Source organism: Alexandromys fortis, unplaced genomic scaffold, assembly GCF_014885135.2.
Source record: "Alexandromys fortis isolate MF-2015 unplaced genomic scaffold, M_Fortis_MF-2015_v1.1 scaffold_1, whole genome shotgun sequence".
Classification (NCBI taxonomy): domain Eukaryota; kingdom Metazoa; phylum Chordata; class Mammalia; order Rodentia; family Cricetidae; genus Alexandromys; species Alexandromys fortis.
Genome location: NW_026067927.1, coordinates 14,440,884 through 14,446,726, shown reverse-complemented (window position 1 = coordinate 14,446,726; position 5,843 = coordinate 14,440,884).

The following is a 5,843-nucleotide window of genomic DNA, read 5'->3' as shown; positions in this document are numbered from 1 at the left end:
TCAGCAAAAGGATCTTACCATCTACATATGGTGCACAACCAACAATGGCAGTATCCTGTGTTTTTTGGGTGTCCTGGGTCTTTCAGACCAATAACTGATAAAGAGGCAGCCTGTATCAGTCACACGAAGTTTTCCTCTAATAATCCACATATTCTTGGAGCAACATTACCCACAATGTAGAATACTACTGTTTAACTACACACACACACACACACACACACGGAAAATCACTATATATAGTGTATATATTATATATTTATGTATATATTAATATATATTTTATATATATAGGAACATACTAGGCAAATACTGGTCTGGTTTTGTTTTTTATGCCACCTGGGGGATATTCTTTGCCCCCCCTCTCTGCGCATGTTTGTCTGTATGTATGTAAATACTACCTGCACTGAAAGTACTAAACAAGCCCATTCAACGGCCAGTTGTTTGCAGCTGGCTCTGGCAGAGAAGACCATGCTGATGTGATTGATGGTGGGCGTCACACTTTAATCACAGCAGGCGGATCTCTGCGAGTTTGAGGTCAGCCTGGTCTACAGAGCGAGTTCCAGGACAGCCAAGGCTGTTACGCAGTGAAACAAAAACAAAAAAGGGAAGCCATTGCTTGAATCTCACATTCAGAACTCCCACGATGGAGGTAAGAGAACGAGTCCTATCAAGGACAGTGAAATGGGGGTAGCCTGAGAGGATATCTTCAGGCAGAGTTTAAAAATGTCTTCTAATTAAGCCTGATGACGTACATTTGGTAGGTGGATACCAATGGAGCAGGAATTCAAAGTCATCCTTGATTACAGTGAGTTCCAGGCCTGCCAGAGCTATAGGGAATTGTATCTCAGGAAACAAAAGCAGGAGCTGTAGCTCAGTTGGTGGACTGCTAGCCTAGCGTGCATGAAGTCCTTCCTGGGTTTGGTCCTCAGTACCATATACTGGGCATGGTGGCACAGAACCGTAATTCTAGCATTTGGGAGGTGGAGGTAAGGGATTGGTAGTTCCAGCTCATCCTCAGCTACAGAGCAAATTCAAGGTCACCCCAGGCTACAGAAGACCCCAGCTCAAGCAAAATTATGGCAAAACCCAAACAAAAGCACAAGAGAACAAAAGTGTTTTCCACTGATTGGTCTGTGTTCCACAGGGCAAACGTGTTCGGTGGGGGAGCACTGGGGAGAGGACAGCTTCTCGCCCTCCTACGCGGGACTAGAGTGAAGGACAGCAAGGTTCCTTCATGCCCTCCATGTCTCAGCTATACTTCCCACTGAAGCCTCAAGTCGTTCTGGTGGCCTAAGGGCCTGGGGACAGCTTATGATACTGGGCAGTTTGAATATAGACCATTCCATGCATAACCTGTGATTCCATACAGACTGTGATTCATGTTGGTAGCTGCAAATTGAAAACTCATTCATGCAAGGTTATTTTGCACCTAACAAGTCGGGGTGTGCTACAGTATCTAACAGATGGGTACTCACAGCCCATCTCTGTGCATCTGTCAGGGTCCTCAGCAAGGGGAGGCCAGGTCTGCATCGACCGGCTCACCATCGACCAGCACAAGTCCTAACACAGCTGTTCTGGGAAGGGGCACATGGCCTGGCCCAGTCTCCTCAGCTCCCCCAGCCAACCCAAAACCTGCTTTGTATGTGTGTGTGTGCTCACGCTGTGTGAGAAGTCAGAGGTTAACATCAGGAGTCTTCCTTGGTTTCTCGCCATCTTATTTTTTTGAAACAGTCTCACTGAACTTGGACTTTGCCAATTTGGTTAAACTGGCCAGTGCCCCAGAGACTGTGTCCTGCCAAGCTTGGGATCACAGAGGAGCTGTTTTACTTGGTTTTTACATTAGTGCTGGGGAGTCAAACTCAGGTTCTTGTGCTTATCCATTGAGCCATCTCCCTAGTCCCTCAGACTTGCTTTTTTTTTTTTCCTTTTCAAGACAGGGTTTCTCTGTAGCTTTGAAGCCTATCCTAGAACTAGCTCTTATAGACCAGGCTGGCCTCAAACTCACAGAGATCCACCTGCCTCTGCCTCCCGAGTAATGGGATTAAAGGCATACACCACCACTGTCTGTTTTCCAGACCTGCTTTTACATTTATTTCTATTTTGTGTGTATGGGCGTTTTGTGTGCATAGGTGGGCACTACATACCCAGCTGGTATTGCAGAGTCCAGAAGGGGTACAGGATCGTCAGGAACTGGAGTTGCGGTTGGCTGTTAGCTTTTAGGTGGGTGATGAAAATTGAATCTGGGTTTTATCAAGAGCAGCAAGTGCTGAGAAGCCATCTCTCCAGCCCCTCAAATCTGCTTTTTAAAAGTAGAATGGGAGCCAAGCGGTGGTGGCACACGCCTTTAATCCCAGCACTTGGGAGGCAGAGACAGGTGGATCTCTGTGAGTTCGAAGTCAATCAGGTCTACAATAGCTAGTTCCAGGACAGGCTCCAAAGCTATAGAGAAACCCTGTCTGGGGGGCAGGGAACAACCTGACAGGTCACTTTTCTTTCGGTTTTTCGAAACAGGTTTCTCTGTGTAGTCCTTTGTAGAGCAGGCTGGCCTTGAACTCAAGAGTTCTGCCTGCCCCAGCCTCCTAAGTGCTGGGATTTAAGGCGTGCGTTGTCATCTCCCACCCGGGAGCTTTTTTTTTTTTTTTTCAAACTGGTTGTGTTGAACCACTGTTTTGAGAATTGTTCCTGGAACCATTGAGGCAAGGGATCTGCCAGAATGCCTGCCAGCGCCAATGGGACACAGAGAAAGCTCATCACCACGTGACAGTACAAGGTGGAAGTGTTCAAGTACATTAGATTGCTGGAACTTAGAGCTTGGATGCTTTATCTCACTCAGCACAACATTGTGAGGGGGCAGAGCAGAGTTGATACTCTAGGCCTGGAGGTCAGAAGCAGGGAGGCAACTGCAGTGTCTGACTGGAGGATGCTCTCCTTGATTTCTCAGCCTCGTCCTCCCCAGCTGCCCAGAGCCAGGCAACACCCCGAAGTGAAGAAGGCAGCTCGGCTTCCTACCTTAGTACGGCAGAGCTTGATGCCAAGATGTCGGAGGGATCTGTCTGCCCAGTTCTGTGTGCTGCGAACTGCATCAGCCACGTCCTACCGACATACCTACGTACCTCTAGCTCTCATGAGGAGCTGACACCAAAAGGCAGAACACTGTGGCCTCTGGAGTGTGCTAAGCCCTTCTGCCATGCTCTGCCTTGCCAGACCATACCAATCGAGCCACACACATTCAGATACCTTGCCATGCTGACCACAAGGTAGCACAGTATCTGGACATCGTCTTCCCAGTCCTGAGCAGGTGCAAAAACACCCTGGCTCCACTTCTCTCCAAAGATGTCCCTGGTCCTCCTGTGATGCTGGCCATTCGGCTGGCCAGCCGCACGACACCCAGACAGACCCTGGATAAATACTGGCCAGGGCCTCAGTGTACTTCTTCCTCCTTAGCTCCAACAGTGCACACCACACTCAAGGTGACTTCTTAACACTTCCCTGTGAGCCCCCAGAGGCCTTATGCAAAATTCTTAATTAGAGCACTGTGTTCCTCAAGAAATAGGTGAGCTGAATACAGAAAGAGGCTTGCTTTGTTATTTGGCCTCATACTGCTTTAGGGCAGTTAGCACCCCCCCCCCCAATAATTAAAAGGTACCAGACACCCTTGAATTCTGACACACCCATCTGGGACACAGTGAAGACTAAGCACTGATAGGTCAGGGCAGGGACAGAGAGCTCAGCTCCTAAGACAGTCTCTGATCCACAGGATCAGCCACAGTGAGTGCCCTTAGGTACTTCCTTAGTCAGTGGGGCCATGGTGAGGGCCAGCAGAGCACTGGACTACAGAGAGTGCCAAACTGTCCCTAAGCACTGGCTTATTCTTCACAGGCCCCACAAACACTTCTTTAACAATCCCAAATTCCTGAATAAAGGGCGCCATCTCTCGTGGGAGCTAGGCTCCACTAAATGTGGATAAAATACCTTTTCCACACATTTTTATCAACTTGGCTAGACAGCGTCTGCCATGGCTCAAACAAATTGTCAGAAAAGAGGGTACTTTTGTTTTTTGAGTAGGGGGCAGTGCTGGAGACTGAACCAAGGGTCATCCACTCAGGAAGGCCAGGCATTGGTGAAGGTGGCTTAATCCTTTGAAAGTGAGACAAGGTATCAGGACAACCAACAATGTGGCTGAGAAAGCAATTCCACTAAGAACATAGGAGTCCATACTGACCAGGAGGAAAAGCTCCCGGGTGGCCAATGTCTGCCTCAGATGTCCCATGTGTACCTTCCTATGTGGTCCCTGCCTCCAGCTGCAGCCACTGCATGCAGCGGGGCGTGGCCAGGCACTCTCTGGTTTATCATGCCTGGGTGAAACAGCCGCTCGCTTAGAGGACAGCTGTGTCCACCTCAGGCGGCCTGGCTTGCTGGGGGTTCCTGTCCCTCGACTGACTTCACAGTGAAGTACAGAGTGTGTTTCCTGAGCTGTTAATAGATGCAGGTCTTGGTGAGCAGAGAGGACCTCCTTCCTAACAGGCAGCCCTCCCTTATACTTTTGCAGGCCTGAGAGTTGGCTGTTGTGAGGCAGGTCACCCTCTTCTGGCTCAGCCTGGTGTACTTCAAAATTCTTCCTTATACAGAAAACAATCCTGTGTCTCTTGGGTAATGCTAAAAAAATGTTTTCTGTTTGTTTGTTTTGTTTTTCGAGACAGGGTTTCTCTGTGTAGCTTTGGAGCTTGTCCTAGAGCTCACTTTGTAGACAAAGCTGGCCTTGAACTCACAGAGATCCGCCTGCCTCTGCCTCCCCCTGAATGCTGGAATAAAAGGTGTGCACCACCACTGCCCAGAAATAAATAAAGTTTTATTATGAAAAACTGAAACCCATCTCCAAGTTCAGAACAGCTCAGCAGCTACCAACACACGGCCATCTGTTTTCATCTCCTACCTCCCTACTCCCCAGGAGCAGCTTTAGAAAATAAACAGAAAGGCTGCTTATGACGAAGACTGGCTGTGCTGGGCACACTGGTCAGCTAGCCCGTTTCCTCCCTCTCGGTCTATCTTTGCCACAGAGGCTGGAAAGCTCCACATACACATTGGCAGCCTCCCCTGCAGCCAGAGTGGTGTGATGGCCCAGGTCTGCTTCACTGATGCTGACACACACTGTACACTTGTTGGGCACATATGCCAGAGTCAGGCAAGGAGGCGCTTCATCAACATGCCACATCTATCAGTAGAGAAAGCTTTTAAACTGTGTGAGGTGGGGATGCTGGGGGTACACAGAACTGCAACAGCCAAGAGACGTAGTCACCCCAGTGCAGTGGGTGACATGCCAGACAGCACCATAGGTGAGCCTCCACTCTTGCAGGTCTGGGGGGCCTGCCCTAATGGTGTGCTGGCTGGTTCAGGTTAAAGACTTCCTCTATCATCCCACGTCCCAGTAGAGACCATCTGTCTGATGCCAGCTTCAAATGCTCTCTTGCCACCTGCACAGTCTTTTGCAGATGGATACAACAGACCCTGGGTTCAAATGTAGCTTGTAAACTCCCTTTCTAGGTAATGAGATGCTAGCCGTCCGGTTGCTACAAACACACCCAAGGTCTGGATGTGGAAGTCCACTGTGACCTGGTGCTCCTTGTCCTTAGGATGGCAGTAGTTCACTTCAGCCCCATGAGATTCTGACTCAACCATCCCCAGCCAGAAAACAGACCAGCGGCCAAGGTCACGGAGCTGTGTCCGAGCAGGAAACAGACCATTGTCTTTAAAGCCCACTTTCTCCCCATTCCCATGCCCTAGGAGCAACTGTAGGGATTTAATGCTGTATTAGCATGGATGGTTTATTATTTATTCTCTTCCAT